This window comes from Miscanthus floridulus, chromosome 8 (assembly GCF_019320115.1).
Source record: "Miscanthus floridulus cultivar M001 chromosome 8, ASM1932011v1, whole genome shotgun sequence".
Classification (NCBI taxonomy): domain Eukaryota; kingdom Viridiplantae; phylum Streptophyta; class Magnoliopsida; order Poales; family Poaceae; genus Miscanthus; species Miscanthus floridulus.
The window spans coordinates 61,844,666-61,862,988 of record NC_089587.1 but is presented as its reverse complement, the minus strand read 5'-3'; the positions used below and the strand labels follow the sequence as shown (position 1 = coordinate 61,862,988).

At 44.6% G+C, this 18,323-nt stretch overlaps 1 pseudogene; it reads right to left on the bottom strand.

Moving 5' to 3' along the window:
- Positions 1–50: 50 nt before the first annotated feature.
- Positions 51–17,085, bottom strand: LOC136472272 ((E)-beta-caryophyllene synthase-like; annotated as a pseudogene).
- Positions 17,086–18,323: the final 1,238 nt, after the last annotated feature.

Genomic DNA, 18,323 nt, shown 5'->3' with positions numbered 1-18,323 from the left:
AAGCCAATCCGCGTACACTGAAAAGTCTTACTAATGCTAGATCAATAAGCTCACACAGAGTAGATGTACATAGAAGCTATAATGTCCTTGAGGCTGAATGAGAGGGTGAATGCGTCTTCACGCTTGTACATGAATCCACAATTCGTGCAACGTTGACCGCTGTCTCTAAAAGTGCCATGGGACGTTTTTGCTCAAGGCATTCTTCGACGATGTCCATCCATGCTTCTTCAATTTTAACTCTAAGCTTTTCGTTGGCTTCCTCTATCATCACTCCATATTGCTTCATGCAAGTTTGAACCGTGGATGCCACATGGTCTGAAGCTTGTTCCCGCTTCAAGGGACAGCAAGAAAAATGTGAGTCTTTAGAGAATAATCTGATGTTGAATGGCTGAATGCACAAATGGAAATATGTCATATTCTAACTAATAAGAAATGGAAAATCTTTTCGCAACATTTAAGAAGTTTATATGTTGTGGAGAGGTTTGGTAAACCTCATGTGACATGATGTCATTGCTGATGCGCGGGCCACAATACAAACACCTCTGATGATTTTGGGAAAGGTGAAAACCCACTCAACATCTCTCTTGTAGTCACATCTCCTAGTGAAATGAGTGCAAGGTTTGTCATCTGCATACATGCACTGCTAGGGATAGAAAGTTGGAGGTGCTCCTCAACATTGGTTGGGACGAAGTGTTCATCGCGCCATTTCACCTCAGCATGGTAGGCAGTGTCAAACTGTCAATCACCTATATATGGGTAAATCGCTACTACAAAAAGCATTTATAGGGGCAGCTGACGATGGTTTGTAGAGGCGGCTCGACCAGCCGCCCCTACCATACCGTCTCTACAAATCATGCATTTGTAGGGGCGGTTCTCAGACCGCCCTTACAAATCGATTTGTAGAGGCGGCTGGTGTTATCAAGTATTAGCTTCAACTTATCTTTTCTTTCAACAAGTAGCTTACAATCATTAAATGATTTATCAGGATTTAAAACATGAGGAAATCTTTAAAACAACTTAATATTTGTTGAAACGATGAACATTTGCTTGTGGGGAGTTCGTGGTTAGTATAATAAACATGTTCTCTTCGAAAAAGTGGTTTGTTGAAAGTTGCAGAGTTCGTGTTATAAAATAAGTGTGGACCTCAAAATGGGCAAAAATTATTAATTATTGAATTACTGTCAGTGTATCTCCCCGGTCAACCATTATTTTTAACTCCATACATTTGGTCTAAATATCAATAAATTACCTCAAAAGTACCTTTTTTAAACATTTATTCCTACATAGTCATCTTGAGAGCCATTAATTACTAACATCACCACATCAGAGCAAGGGAAGCCAAAAGATATAGCACTCCTAGTTTCCTATACTGGGTGCAATCATCAGCTATAGAAATATGTAAAACTTACAGAACATAATATATAGCATTTAAGAATTTAGTTTTTCTAGAAAATCAATATCAGTACACCACACAATGACATAAAGGCAACGGCATGTTCTCGAGAATAAAACTACCAGGCGAACCGCACCAGCTAACTTGACAAACTATTAGAAACACCACTTTTCCAAGACAAATGAAAATCACATCCAATCCATGATCCAATGAACTAAGCACACAAGTGTCCGGATGAAGTAAGCAACCTCTAGAACACAGCAGCAGACTCTCAATTCTCGAACGGTTCACAGCGGCGGAGAGTACTACCTACGACCACAGACTGAGTCCGCCAGGCTGAACACCACCGGCGACATCCCCGCGCCGGCTCCATAGCTTGTTGCGTCTGAAGCTGACGACAAAGGGCTCGACGCCGCCAGATTGGGCCAGTTCCACGCGCTCCCCTTGTCCTCCTCCACTTTCACTGCCGCCATGGTGACCATGTACCGCCGCATCTACCACATCACCACAGTAGCCACCTAAAACCACATAGAAATGGGGAACAAACAAAACCTCGGTTAAAATTCCCCAGAAACGCTTGAAAAGGCGGAATCAAAGGGGCGTCGATGCATTAAAAACCGCAAAACCCCTAGATCGGGGAATCAGGGAGGATCGAGGCGGAATCAAAGGGGCGCCGCGAGCAAAAACCCTAGCTCCGGCCCCGCCGCCGCCTTAGGTACCGCCTCGGCCTCCACCTCCTCCATGGCGTCCTCTGGCCTCAGCTGCATCCTGTCGCTCCGGGTGGGCCCCTCTTCGAGCCTCCGCTTGCCGCGTGGGGGTGGGGACCGGATCTAGGCCCACCGTGGCCAGATCTGCCGCCGACCACCAGCTAGCACCTGTGCGTTGCCTCGGCCGGGGCTCCGCGCCGCCACAGTGGAGGCAAGGAGGAGGGCGGGGGAGGTGAGGAGGAGGCCGGATCTGCACGGGGAAGGCGAGGAGGAGGGCGGCGGAGGCGAGGAGGGCGTCGCGGAGGCGAGGAGGGAGCGAGCAGGTGGAGGCGGGGTGCGAGTGAGCAGGTGGAGGCGAGGAGGGAGCGAGCAGGTGGAGGCGGGCCGGGGTGGGTGCGAGCGAGCAGGTGGAGGCGGGGTGCGAGAGCAGGTGGAGGCGAGGAGGGAGCGAGCAGGTGACGCGAGGAGGCCTTTTATATGTGCAACATTTGTAGGGGCGGCTGGTGATTGAGCCACCTCTACAAATCACAACACCGGATGGGGTCGGTGAGTGAGCTGCCCCTACAAATGTACCCATTTATAAGGGCGGCTCGTATCACCAGCCGCCCCTACTGTTAGATTTGTAGGGGTAGCTGGAATTATGGGACCCGAGCTCACCCACTGTAAGGGCGGTTGCTAGTGGAGCCGCTTCTAAAAAAAAAAAACTTCCGTTGCTAAAAATCGTTTTTTAGTAGTGAATGTAAGGATGGTAAAATCTATTATTACCGCAAAAAAAAGGAGTTGAGGTTTCGTGCACTTCGTCATATTCGCATGCGCGCTCGGCCGTCCGAGACCGAGCCACGAACCGGGGTCTAATCGTCGTCCGAGACCGAACCACGAGCCGGAGTGCAATCGTGTGCATGTGCGTGCCCCGCCCCCGCGCCCCCCCCCACCCCCCCCCCCCCCCCCCCCCAGGCTGCAACGGTGCATGAGCCGGAATCCAATCGTATGCATGTGCAAGCCCGCCCAACAAACTGCTACGGTGCATGCCCACATGCATACGTGTGCGCGCTAGCTCAACCGTCCGAGACCGAACCGGGGTCCAAAAGCGCATGCAGAGTCCCGTAGCGGAAAAAAATCGGTGCAAACTGTATGCACGTACTGTGCCTCCTTGTATACATGTCATGAATAATTACCACGTGTCCCGTCAACACGATCTAACCGTGCATGGTGGAGGCAGAAAAAACAACGGGTGTGGGAGGTAATTGAAGCTGCATGTGGACATGCGAGAAAATCTTTAGGCGTGCGGTTAGATCACATTGACTAGACAAGTGGCACTATCCATGACATGTATGCAGGAAGACATGGTGGATATAGTTTGCGCCGAATTATTTTCGCCAAAAAGGCCAAAAGGTCCCGACATCGTCAATCAAGCGAAGGAGTCATCTCTCAGGTAATTCTCATCTCTATTTTTCTTTTTATACATTAGACGAACACCAAAAAAAATCTAAATCCAAATTTTGTAATTTTTTATTTTATTATTATCAGTCATTATGACTCCCTCCTTCTATTTTTATAGTCACAATCTCTACTAATGGACGGAACAAACCAAATTAACAAGCGGTTCTCTAGGGATCTGCGCATCCACGACGCCGTCGGCCTGCCCGCGAATGGCGTCGTCCTCGTACCCACGGCGCTCAGCCGCAGGCAGGGCCTGGAGGGACGCTACGCGGTCGTCTGCTTCCAGACGCGCGGGCGTAGAGGCACGCGGATGGGATGGTGGTGAGGCCGCGAAGGAAGGAGTCCGTGTGCGGTGCTGTTCGGACATCCACCGTAACTTCGCGCACGCGCCCGCTGCCCCGTGCAACGCATGGACATATATCTACACTGGTACATGGACGGCCTTTACTCCCGGTGGAGAATCCCTCTAGTCCCGATTCCCCACCCGGGAGCAAGCATCCGGGACTAAAGGGGGTCAGGAACCGGGACTAAAGTGGGTAACACCAACCGGGACTAAAGGTGCCTCCTGACAAGCCACGAGGCTGGCACCCTTTAATCTCGGTTGGTAATATCAACCGGGACTAAAGGTTATTTTTTTTTCTTTTTTCTTTTCTTTTCATTTTTTTGTTTTCTTTTTAGAATAGGTTTTCGAAGTCGTATTAGTATGTTTCGGTTCAAGCACAATAAACGTATTAAATGACACAATTCAAGCATAGAACTATATATATATATATATATGCATGCATGCATATGTGTATTTTGCATTATATTATTTCATATGCATATATTACAAAAGATTGCATTACAGTTGTTGTGATATAACAATTTTCCTCTCAGCCTCTAGCTTGGCTTTCATGGCAGTGTTGGGTCGAAGTAGAACTCGCCTTTGGAATCGATGACCTGGTCATTAAAAAATCCGGCTATAGACTCTTGAATTGCTTTGATCTGGTCTTGTCGTATAACCTTTTCCTCCAACCATCGAACCTAAGGAAAATAAATTAATATATGTACATACATATATATATATATATAAAGACATAGTAACACAATCAATAATAATAATTAAATGAATATATAGTGTATTTTTAACGTACTTTGAGTCTCTCTGTAGGAGTTCTTTGGGAGAGCTCCTTGATAAACTTGCAAACATAGTAACCACAGTAGTTGTTCCCCTGTTCCTGCCTCAGACACCACTTTACGAGAAAAAGATTTGTCATCCAATCTGGTGATCCGGTGAAAGCTATATGTTTAATTAATAAAGATGATGCGATTTAGGGGACTTACTTTCAAAGAGATTACATTCAGTGGCGCTTTGCATTTTCCCATGCATTGCTTCTCAATAAAGGTTTTCCAAACACTGCCCAATAAAAAATTTGTCACGTCATCGGATATAGTTAATCATCATGTTTGTGTGTATATATAGTTGCTAGAGATAACGAAATTACCTATAGATAATATCTATCATATCTTGGTAGTCTTGTTGTGGTTTTCTCATCGAGTCATAGATTATCAAGTGACTTTTCACCAGATCGATGTCCATCAATATCCAGTGATTGCTGCGTGTGTTTATAGGATATAACACATAACACTCATTAATTAACTAGAATCAACATATGAGCCATTAAGGATGATCGACATTATTAACACTCACTTGAAGTTGTAGGGAAAGAGTATATCCTTCTTGTGGCGTTGGTTCACTAAGAAGTTCATGAGATTACTCTCTAACTCAGACTTCCAATTAGGCTTTGGAGTAACTGGGTCTTTGAATACTATATGGGGATCAACAAAACCAATTTCATTGCAGCCTTTCTTTCTGCACTTTGTCATTGTAAATCTGCATATATATAGTACTTGTTAGGATAATTTATATGCATATACACACATATGATGAGTTTAATAATAGATTGAAAGAATTATTACTTACAGGCAATAGCAGCTAATGATAACTTTGTCCAGAGAGGTCAGGTGGCATAGTTGATGAAATTCTGCAAAGTCAACATACATAACATCATCACCATGGAACCAATGTTCGTCTCTACTTCTGACACCAATGCAGAAGTATCCACCGGTAGACGCCTGCATGTACCACTTATTTAGCAGGTACATTTGCGTCCCCAGATCACCTACGGCTTGAGGGTTGTATAGACTCTGGCCTAGTACAATTTTTTTTTCCAAATATCAACCTCCGCCGCACTCTCAATGTTTCCGTCACCAAACATATGGTAAAGGTCGAGACCAGTCTCTTCAATAAATTCACCAAGGTGATCCAAATCGATATCCGGAGGTATGTTTGTCTAATGCATTAATCCTAAATTCAAACCATATTCATTACCAACAACTAGTGGGGGGACTGATTGGTGTGATTGTTGTCCGAGTTGTGCAACTCCTTTCCCTGCCCGCTTCTTTTTTTATGCCGCCTCAATTGACTTGGTGAGAGTGCGGTGATAGTCTGTTAATGTTGCTTTGGACGGCTTACGAGATTCCCGTTGTTGTTGCTAGTAAGAAGCCACCTTTTTCTTAGAATATCTGGAGCTACGAAGAAGTACGGTTTCTCCGGGTTACTCCTTGCTTCTTGATCCTTTCTAAGTTTGTCATAGAATCTGGACATATCTTTTTTATATGCATCAGTTATTTCTTCCTTCTCTTCAGATATTATTTTGGGAATAGCCCTTGGTTTCACGGTGGCTTTCTTGGTCGGCGGGGGCTGATTCTTCGTTTGCGGGGCTGGCCTCTTGCTAGTACTTGGCTTCTTGGTAGGTGGGGGCGGGGGAGGTGTTGGAGACCTCCTTGGAGGTGGCGGCTGTGGCGTTGGAGACCTCGTTGGAGATGGTGTGGAGCAGCCTCGCCTTCCAACACATTGTCATCGTATAGAGCACTATGATGATCTGGCGATTGAACAATTGGACTTAGGTTGGGGGAGGATCTGCTACAAAAAAGGAATGACATATTATTATGAGCAGATTGTTAATTATTTAAGCCAATATAAATTAATAATGTAGTGTTTTCATCCGCACCTATGGTGAGGTAGTTCAGGAGGAGGTGGAGGCGATATCCCGAGAATGATGATGTAGCGCTTGCGCCATAGAATGAATGTCTTCTCTGCTTCTCCGAGAGTCTTCTCGCCATCACCTCTAGGAATGTCAAGAGGCAAATCACTAAAACCTTTTTCAGCTTTATCTACCGAGATGGTAGCATATCCTTCTTGGATTATATTCCCATGAATCCTTGGTGTCTTGGTTCGGTCGATAGGATTAACAAGACCGATAGCCACCTTGATTGTAGAATTCCCCTTCGGAATGTGTAGCTCACACGATGTACAAGGTTCAGTGACGTCATCCACAGGGAAGCGCAGTCATGTGTCCCCTTGATTTGGTATCTCCGTGGAAGCACAACTGCTTTTCAACTGAACAGATTGGCTAATGTTGATTCCTAGCTCTGATGCCTTCTTGTTTGCACTCACTGCTATTTGCACTTGCCTTCTGATTTCCTCCTGCATTCTCGCTTCAAGGTTTTTTCCCGCTCCTGTGCTTCACGCACCGCTTCCTCCAACCTCTGGAGCCGCTGTGCCTCTTCTTCCTTCTTTCTTTGGTGGCTTCTGTAGGAAGGTCTATCCTGAGGGAATCCATGCTCCCATGAGACACTTCCTTTGCCTCTAGTTCGACCACCGTGTTCAATAGTCCTGATGGCGTATGTCAGTTCATCCTTCTCTCTGTTGGGCCTGAACGCACCACTAGCAGTAGCTCTCTGAGCATAAAACAATCTTTCTGCTGCTTCTTGCAGTCTTGCGCCATAAACACACTTCCCTGTCTCCTGGTCCAGTGTTCCCCCATGAGCGAAAAACCAATTCTTTGCACGCTCTCCCCACTCGAGTGATTCTGGTGTGATACCCTTGGCAAGAAGGTCTACTTCCATTTTGTTCCACTTTTTAATGGCAGTCGGGTAGCCACCTGATCCCAAGTTATGGTGGTATGTATTCTGTTGGGCATTACGTTGGTTCTTCATCACCCAACTCACACCCTCTTCCGACGTCTTGTACCGTACAAACTCATCCCAATAGGGCCTCTGCTTTGAGATCGGGCCTGGGACAGTGAAATCTGGTGCTATGTTCTTCTTGACATACGTCGTGTATAGGTGTTTCTTCCAAGTTTGAAATTGGGTGGCCATCTTCTTCATTGCCCAATCCCTAACTCGCTCCTTCAAGTCATCACCATCTATTATATCATCATGACCATCTGTTTGGAGCATGAAATGTTCCAAGACATCATTTCAAATTAACATCTTGTCACGATCGGAGACAAAACTGATATGAGGAGCATTGGTCTTCTTCTTCCATTCATGGGTACTGATCGGGAGCCAGTCCCGTACAAGGTAACCACAGTGGTGCACGGATTTCATTTTATTTGGCCCCCCAGTTCGCCTGTATCCACATTGAACTCTGAGATGATGAAGCGGCCCTCCAATGGCTTTTTGGGACCTCGAACATTTTTACTCTTCGTTGTAGTTGTTGATGTCGATCCAGAGGGCTACAAAACATAAACATTATTTTTAATGTCATGAGCACACATAAGACATATGATAATATAAATAGCTAATAATAAAAAATATATACTTGGCCAATATGTTGTTGCTCATTTTGTTCAAGAGCTAAGTACTGACTCCCGTCATCTGCATCCTCTTGCACGTTATTTTTAGCACCATCATCGCCGGCAACTTGAGTGCCAGTGTTGATCAAATTCATCATCAACTCCTCCTCATCCATGTTTCTCGGGTCAGCCATCTAGCTTCAAAAAACAAAATCAATATATAGTGCGTCAAATCTTTGCTTACATGCGTAAAATCTATGAACAATATGTATTATTAAATCTTGCCCCTCGGTCACGGACGCAATTCGCCACATCAGTGACATCAACAATGTGGTTCACCCTAGTCACCGACGCAATTCGCCCTAGTGTGATTGTTTAGCGTTAACGATAACGATAATACGAATGTTGATCGACTAGGCCGCGAGAGAGGGCGGTGTGACGAGAGTGGCGGTGCTCCGCTCCGTCGCATATATGTTTGTACACATGGGTGAACGAGGGTGGCGGTGCTCCACCGTATAAACCCTAAACCCTAGGGCGAACGAGGGCGGTGGTGCTCCGCCGTATAAACCCTAACGAGGGTAGCGGTGCTCCGCCGTATAAACCCTAAACCCTAGGGCAAATGAGGGCGACATTGCTCCACCATATATGATCGAAGCAGTAGGTTTCTTGTGTTTCCTTGTGCTCGCGTTTGAACCCGTGACTTGAAGAAGCAAAGTGACAAAGCGAGTTGGTAATGCAACGCTGCCATGTCATGATCGAGGTCGCAAGTGAAGCAACTGCGGACGGACGGACCGGACATAGGTACTGCTGTGCCGGCAGGAGGAGTCTTGTGGCTTTTGGTAGCCCTTTACAACTCGGATTCTACTGAGTCACTAAACTGCGTCGTTCGGCTGGTGCAAAAACTAGCTGGAATTCACTGTTCACGGCAACGGCCCATCCTACTGTTCAACTGCGTTGTTCGGCTGGTGCTGCATTGTGTGTGTTTGCATTTGCATTGCTAACGTGGACTTGAATCGTGTTGGACAATGGCCCATCCTACCGTTCAACACCACCTCTCCTGTGTGAGGCCGCCACAAACAACAACTGTGGTCTGCGTCTCGAACGAAGACGAGCAGGTTAATGGTGCTGAGCACCACGAGCAGCCAGTATAGGTAGTCAAACGTGCCCACATCGATGTTCTATGCCAGCCATGATGAACGGACGAAGTAGCCGAGCCCGCCGGTGGACGGCGTACCCGGACCCTAGACATAACGACAGCCTGCCGTCCACCGGCACTGGGATGTCCTCGTCTGTCTTCTCCTCCCTCGACGATGTCGCTCGCGGCAGCGGCCACCACCACCCAGCCCATGCCGAGCTTGGCCTCGGCAGCCACGAACACTGGCGATGAGAGAGCCCTCCGCGCTAGGCAAGTGTAGGCGCGGACGCCACCATGGGCGAGGCAGCCACGTAGGCCCGGACCCCGGTCACCGCTGGTGGCACTCATGTGTGCGAGCTCGACTCGCGTGTTTGATCCAACGGAAGACGCCGCTGAGGGACTATGGTCACCGCTTGGGAGCGCGCTGGAGGAGAGAGAAAGCCAAGAGAACTCACCTCACGAATGCGGAGGTGCGCACGGTGGAGGGCCGCACGAGGTCGTCGGCGCGAGGTGGGGTGGCGACCGGTGGCGGCGCGAGGAAGAAGAGGAGAAAGGGCGGCTGTTCGACGAGAAAGAAGAGGAGGGGATCGATCTGCGCCAGGCACTGGCACTTATATACCAGGGAGATTTACTCCCGGTGCTAGCCACTAGCCAGGAGTAAAGGTCCTTTACTCCCGGTGCATGTTACCAATCGGGAGTAAAGGTATACCTTTACTTCCGGTTGGTAACACGCACCGGGAGTAAAGGTTTTTTTTTGGTGGGCCACGAAACTATAGCCCACCTTTACTCCCGGGTGGGCTTTCCACCCGGGAGTAAAGGTGGGCTGCAGTTTCGTTTCCTGCATGTTTTGAGCAATTTTTTTTAATAAAATGCAATAGTCTTGTTAAATACATAGTAAATTAAATAAAAGGCATAAAATTGTTTTGTTAAAAATATGGATTTTTTCTTTATTGCACATAGGAAAAATCTATAACCTACCTTTTTTTATTTTTTGTTATAATTCTAAAACATAATGTAACTAATATTTATTATTTTGTTAATGCAAAAATATAGTGTTTAATTAAAATTATTAAAACTATTGGTTTTGGACAGGAAATTTGTTTTCACATCATTTTAACGTTAATATTTTAATTTTTCATCACTCAATATCCTAATTTAACTTTTCGAGAGAGAAATCCCACCAAATCAAACATTGATTTAATTTGAAACACGACATAATAAACATCTGAATTCACAATTATTACATAATATCTCAAACACACACTACATTAAATCACTATATCATCAAGTGGGCACAGCAGTGAACTTCTTCTTTACGTATGTCCCTTGGTTATGATCGCGTCGTAACCATGGAGTATCCTCATCATTTACCAAGATGCTAGGGTCTTTGTTCACTTTAAAGGGTAGAATTCGGTCATCCTTTTCATAATCTTCTGACATGTCTGACTTGTCCTCAATTCCCATGATGACTCTTTTCCCTGAAAGAACTATGTGTCGATTTGACTCTTTGGTTGAGTCATTATCGTTTTCCCTCTTTTTGGTTTGGTAGACATATCATTGACACAGAACACCTGATTCACATCCTTGGCAAGGACGAATGGTTCGTCTTTGTACCCAATATTACTAAGGTCTACTGTTGTCATTCCATACTCGTTGTCTACTGTTACCCTGCCTCCTGTCACCTTAACCCATTGGCACTTGAACAATGGGATCTTCAAAGTAGGTGCATATTCTAGTTCCCATATTTCATCTATGTGGCCATAATATGTCTGCTTATTCCCATTCAGGTCTGTGGCATCTATGCGGACACCATTGTTTTGGTTGGTACTCCTTTTATCTTGGGCTACTGTGTAGAATATGTTCCCATTTATCTCGTACCCTTTGTATGTGACGATATGCCATGATGGTTGCATAGCCAATAAATATAGTTGCCCATGGATGCTCTCATCACCTTGACATTTTTTTCGCAACCAACCACCGAAAGTTTCTATGTGCTTATGCGTAATCCAAGCTCCAGTCTTCCCTGAAAACTCGAATCATAAGAGATCCTTATGTGTCTCAATATACGGATCTACCAAAGAGGAGTTCTGTAAAACTGTGTAGTGCGCTTTATTGAAATAATCATCCTCTGTACCAATATATGTTTTCCTCCCTAGTGTCCCCTTTCCACTTAGTCTCCCCTCATGTCTTGATTCAGGAACACCAATCGAGTCAAGGTCAGGAATAAAGTCAACACAGAACTCAATGACCTCTTCTGTTCCATAGCCCTTGGCGATGCTTCCTTCTGGGCGAGCACGGTTGTGAACATATTTCTTCAGCACTCCCATGAATCTCTCTAAGGGGAACATGTTGTGTAGGAACACAGGACCGAGAATGAAAATCTCCTTAACTAGGTGAACTAGGAGGTGTGTCATGATATCAAAGAAGGAAGGAGGGAACACCAACTCAAAGCTGACGAGACATTGAACCACATCATTCTGTAGTTTAGCTAGATCAGTTGGATCAATTGCCTTCTGAGAAATTGCATTGAGGAATGCACATAGCTTCACGGTGGCTAGACGTACATTTGGAGGTAGAATTCCTCTTAATGCAACTGGAAGTAATTACATCATGAGAACATGACGGTCATGGGACTTTAAGTTACAGAATTTCTTCTCTAGCACATTTATAATACCCTTTATATTCGAGGAGAATCCAGATGGTACCTTGATGTTGTTTAAGCATTCAAACATGATTTCCTTCTCCTCTTTGCTTAGAGTGTAGCTGGCAGGACATAAGTAATGGCGTCCATCATCTGTCTTCTCTGGATGCAGGTTGTCTCTTTCTCTCAAACAACGTAGGTCCTGTCATGCTTCAAATGTGTCCTTAGGCTTTCCATACACACCCATGAAGCCTAGCAGGTTCACACAAAGATTCTTCATCAGGTGCATCACGTTGATCGAGCTGCGGACCTCTAGGACTTGCCAATAGGGTAGGTACCAAAATATGGACTTCTTCTTCCACATGGGTGTGTGATCGTTAACGTCATTCGAAACAGGTTGGCTGCCATGTCCTTTTCCAAAGATGACTTTCACATCATTGACCATATCGAGTACATCCTCACCTGTTCGGTTACGAGGCTTGGTCAGGTGGTCTGCCTTCCCTTTAAAATGCTTGCCTTTCTTTCTTACGGGGTGATTTGCAGGAAGAAATCGACGATAGCCAAGGTACATGACCTTTCGACATTTTTTCAAGAATACACCTCTAATATCACCGAAGCAGTGTGTGCATGCATTATATCCCTTGTTTGACTATCTTGAAAGATTACTTAGAGCAGGCCAATCATTGATTGTTACGAACAACAATGCTCGCAGATCAAAGTGTTCCTATTTGTACTCATCCCACACACGTACACCTTCTTTATTCCACAAAATGAGAAGTTCGTCAATAAGTGGTCTCAGGTATACATCGATGTCATTGCTAGGTTGCTTCGGGCCTTGGATGAGCACATGCATCATAATGAACTTCCGCTTCATGCATAACCAAGGAGGAAGGTTGTAGATACTTAGAGTAACAGGCCAAGTGCTATGACTACTGTTCTGCTCTCCAAAAGGATTGATACCATCTGTACTTAAAGCAAACCTTAAGTTTCTTGCGTCATTTGCAAACTCCGGGAATTCTCTATCGATTGCTCTCCACTGGGACCCATCAGCAGGGTGTCTCAACATATTGTCTACCTTACGGTCTTCTTTGTGCCATCACAACAATTTTGCACGTTCTTTGTTTCTGAACAGATGTTTCAAGCGTGGTATTATAGGAGCATACCACATAACCTTGGCAGGGATTTTCTTCCGTGGACGTTCGCCCTCAACATCACCAGGGTCATCTCGCCTGATCTTATACCATGATGCATGGCATACCGGGCATGCATCCAATTTCTCATACTCTTTGCCACGGTACAGGATGCAGTCATTAGGACATGCATGTATCTTCTCGATTTCTAGCCCCATAGAACAAACAACTTGTTTTGCTTCGTAGGTAGTGGCGGGCAATTCATTGTCCTTCGGAAGCATCTTCTTTTGGATTTTTAGTAACTCTCCAAATCCCTTGTCAGATACACCATTCCTTGCCTTCCATTGCAGCAATTCTAGTGTGGTTCCCAACTTTTTCTGCCCTGCATCACAAGTTGGGTACAACAATTTCTTGTGATCTTCTAGCATCCGCTCGAACTTGATCTTCTCCTTTTCACTTTCACATTCTCTTTGTGCGTCATGAATGACCTGACAAAGATCATCAGCAGGCTCATCTTCTGCAGCTACCTCTTCTTCAGCTTCTCCCATTGCAATATCATTGAAGCACGCACCATCAGGAATAATATCATTGTCGTTCCATTGTTCTTCTTCACCTTCTTCCATTACAACGCCGGTTTCTCCGTGCTTCGTCCAACAAATATAGTTTGGCATGAAACCCGACTTGAACAAGTGTGAATGAAGAGTCCTTGAGCAAGGATATTCCACCGTATTCTTACATATGGCACATGGGCAGCACATGAAACCGTCGTGTTTGTTTGCCTCGGCCGCACGTAACAAAGAATGCACGCCGTCAATGAACTCTTGGGAGCGGCGATCAGCATTGTACATCTAATGCCGGCTCATCTACATTACATGACATAAATACCACATTAAAACCTAGATCATAATTAATTATTTATACAACATGCGTGCCACCACAAAAGGTACAAATTTATGAAAGCATCGCTACAATGTAGACAATCCCAACTACCACTAAAAGAACTAAAGCTAAAATACATTTAGGAGCACAAGGATTTCGCGAAAAATCTCAACTAAAACAGACAGATCCCCCGATTGTGCAACATCTTTGGGCTTCTTCGGCTGGATCACTGCCTCATTAGCCGCCGTATCTGCCTGTTGTGAAAGATATTTTTGCATGAGTTCAACATACTCTTCCTTCCAGTAGAAGCCTGAACATCGTCCACTACCATCCCATTGAAATTAAAACAAAAAATTAGAACTTTAATCACAACCATCATGAAAATAGGTATAAACTAACCATAATTATAAAATATGATAAAATAACTCACATTGCGAACCGGACACTTGTAGAAGATACGATCATTGTTGGGACCCTCCTTCTTCACTCGGTACTCCATCACAATCTTTATCTCATCACGACACTTGCCGCATGGAATGAGAGGGAGGCCCAGCCTAAGTCGCTTTGGAAACCCATGAGAGGCCGAGGACCCAGAAGCAGTTGCCATCTACTCTCTATACTCATTTTTAATACACTATAAATTTCTTATTTTATAAGCAAATAAAATTAAAAAAACTATAAAATTATCTATATCTCTAAACAATGAAGTGTGCTATGCATGCTGGAAATAAAAAGTGAATACTAATTTTAAATACCTACTTTAACCTTTCTTCATCTAAATATGCAAACTATAAGTTATTTGAGCTCAAATTGTTTACAAATAAAAAAAACACCATAAAAAGAATATAGATATAGTGAACAATATGAGATAAGCCAATGATGAAAAATGAGAGTATGAGATTGGTAACCTTTACAACTGAAGAATCGACAGAGGAATCGAAGAAATCGACGGAGAAATCGAAGAATGGATGGAGGAACAATGGAGGGAGGAAGCAAGAACACTAGTGCAGTGAGCTTGAAAATGTGCTGAGCTCGGGCTCGGGGAGGAAGAAGGAGATGGCCGGGATATAAAGGGGGGGCCTTTAGTCCCGGTTGGTGGCTCCAACCGGGACTAAAGGTAACTTTCCAACCCCCGGCGCAGCCACGGCCCGGGAGTAGACCTTTACTCCCAGTTGGAGGCACCAACCAGGAGTAAAAGTCTACCTTTAGTCCCGGTTGGTGGTTTCAACCGGGACTAAAGGTCCCTGCCACCTCTGTCTGACGCAGTAGCCGTTGGGCAGGGACCTTTAGTCTCGATTGGAGCCACCAACCGGGACTAAAGGTCTCTCTAGTCCCGGGCACAAAAAATGCCGGGACTAGAGCCTATTTTGACTGAGGATCAAAGGTCTATTCTCTACTAGTGCTAGTTAGTAAAAAAGCCCGTCATGGTTCCTTATTGTGATCTCTTGGAGTAGAGTTTGTTTATCATTTTTTTTACCAATTCAGCATGCCTGTTTTCCTGAAGTTTTAACTCCTCGATCTTATTTGTAGTGTTAAATATGTTGACCAAGAGTGCCTTCAAGTGTGCTGGAAGCTGTTGTGTGATTTGTTCATCCCACCTGACGTCATTAGTTTTTTTTTTCAAACAAAGGTAAATTCTGGTGATGCTGAAATTTTGTTCACCCGACCTGCTGCGGTCTAATTTTAAGAAGGCATATATCTAGGCAAATAAATGTAACCATTCCATGGCTGTGGTGAAGATATTGCTCTCCTCTGTGGTGCTATGGTTGTCATAAAGGTCATCAAACAAGAGTGCGAATTTGAAGAACTTTGTCATCATTATCCATGAATATGAGTAATAAGGCTCATAAATTACTCCGAGCATCCAAAAATGAAGCTCCACCATTCTGTCCCACGTAAAAGCTCTGATCTATATGTGATTGGAAATCCTTCCACCATCTATACATTAGCGAGTAAATGTCTATTATTAGGGGTTTAGCAAAGTCAACATTATTATTTGTTAATAATTAAGCAAGCAGTTCCAGTAAGTAATTATCATTACCAACTTAATTATAGCAATCTGTAATTTCCTTACATTGTAAGTTCTTTTAGTTCATCACAGTAGATAGCTTGCGAGATATTGTAGTCTAGCTTTGCGAACTCCAGTATGGTTTCATCTCGCATACCCTTCTTCTCATATACTGAGATGTAGCGCCTCGCCTCCACTCTCTTGACCCGCCTGAACCGAGGTGTCTCCAAAGTGCACTTCACCTCCTTGGCAAGCTCTGGCTCCAAGTTTTTCTGCGTCAGAAATTGTAGGTGGCTCTTGTTGAAAGTGATGATGTTGTCAAGTATCTCCTCCCCATGAGTTCTCAGATGCGCAGCATCATACAACATAAGCAAGCAACTGACATCATCACTTGAAATGTTCCCTGGCTCATCCCTAAATTTCTCAAACACATCTGCACACGTAATCAAACATTATATTCAACACGGCTCAAAATTTCACACGACCATCTTGTTCACCCAACACACATTTAGCATTAGCATCGATGAAAGGAAACATGCATATACTAGTTTTAATTAGTTGATGATCTTAATTACATACCCGAAGAGACTCCGTACCCATGCTTCCTGAGCAAATAGAATCTCTGTGAGGTGATGTAGAGATTGTCAGAGCCTCCATCCTTGTCGTCGTAGACAGAGCGAAGCAAATCATCGATCTCCTCCTTGTAGTGGTAGTCCACCCCGATCCGTTGTAGCGTGTCAACGAGCTCCAGCTTCCGTACCAGGTTGGAGGAGGCAACGGTTTCAAGTATAATCTGCCTCACTTCTTCCTTCTTTCTCTGTGTTCTCTCCTTCATTGCCAAGAGCTGCAATGGGCAATTTGGTGTTAAGGGGAACTATGTAGTGCACAAGAACCATTTTTTGATTCACCATTTAATTTTTACCACGGCCAGGCAATGCGGAGATGCTAGCAAATTTATGATGACATGCTCAAGTTTTGCAGAAAGGGAACAATGGTGGCCGGCTTGTTGGTACCTTTGATGGAGTGCATGGGACATGCTGGAGGAAGAAGTCAACCCATGGGCTTGGGGTGAATGTCTGTGGCTTGCGCTGCACCTGCGAGACCAAAGGGACGGGGCCGCTGGTGGCCATCTCGATGCCTGCTGGGTCGCTGAAGATGGCTGTTGGCTGGCCTGGTAGCTACTCACCCATGTGCAACCAAGTTTGTGTTGAGAAAGTTGTTGTAGAAACATGCACACAAGAGGTCGCAACGGAGAATGAGCAACTCAAGCAAGAAGTGGCTCGCCTTAGCAAGGACTTGACTCAAGTAAATGGCAAAACAGAGCAAGCCCAACTTCATCAAGATAATACCGTCAAGGGAGTGAAGAAGCTTGATGAAGGACAAATCGTGGTTTGCTATGTATGCCACAGGAAGGCCACAAGTCCTATGAGTGCAAGGTGAAGAATGGGGGAGGAGCAAAGAAGAAAGAGAAAAACAAAAAGGAAACAAGCAAGCTCTCCAACACCTACACCAACAAGGTGGATAATAAGGCCTCCACACCTTATCTCTTGAAGAAGAAGAAAAATGACAAGGTGGTGGCCATCAAGGTGAACAAGCAATCCAACAATGGGGCCAAACGTATTTGGGTGCCAAAGGAGATCATTTTCAACATGAAGAGCACCAAGAAGGTTTGGATCCCGAAAGGGAAGTGAGGAGTTCATTTGGACTTCGGGGAATTTGGAGACTTGGCAAAGTTTGGGTGCATTTCATGGGGTGCATCATTATGGACAAGGTAATTGTCAAGTGGGTTAGTGAATACTATGGACCCAAATTCCCCTTCCCATGTTAGGTAACTAGATTTATTTTCTTGCAATTTCAATGAGCATCTAGTTCATTTTCATGCATAGGCTTGCATTTGCATGTTTAATCTTGTCTTGCATACACTAGGTATATCTTATGGTAGGCTTGCTCGTTTTCATTCTTAACCCTTGGAGCAAACCTACATGGTTGAAATTGTTTAGGAGCACGACACATAGCTTGTTTTTACAATTGTTCTTCTAATATGTGCCAAAGTCCAAATTATAGATAATTTCTCCTGAATATCACCTTTGAAAATGATTCTCACATTCATGTGATGTCATCTTTCAAGTGGTATTTTTTATTCTAAAATCAATGTGCATGTCTCCTACAAGTATTCCATACTTGTGTGCACAAATTTAGGGGAAGGTTACTCTATAAGTTGGATGTTTTGAGACTAACACCTTTTCAAGCTTATCATGTGTGTAGTAGTCTCATTGCAAGGAAAATGGAGTCCCCGGAGTCAAGCATCATAATTCAAATATCCATCACCTATTGCAAGTGGTATAAATCAAATTGGTTTCCACATGTG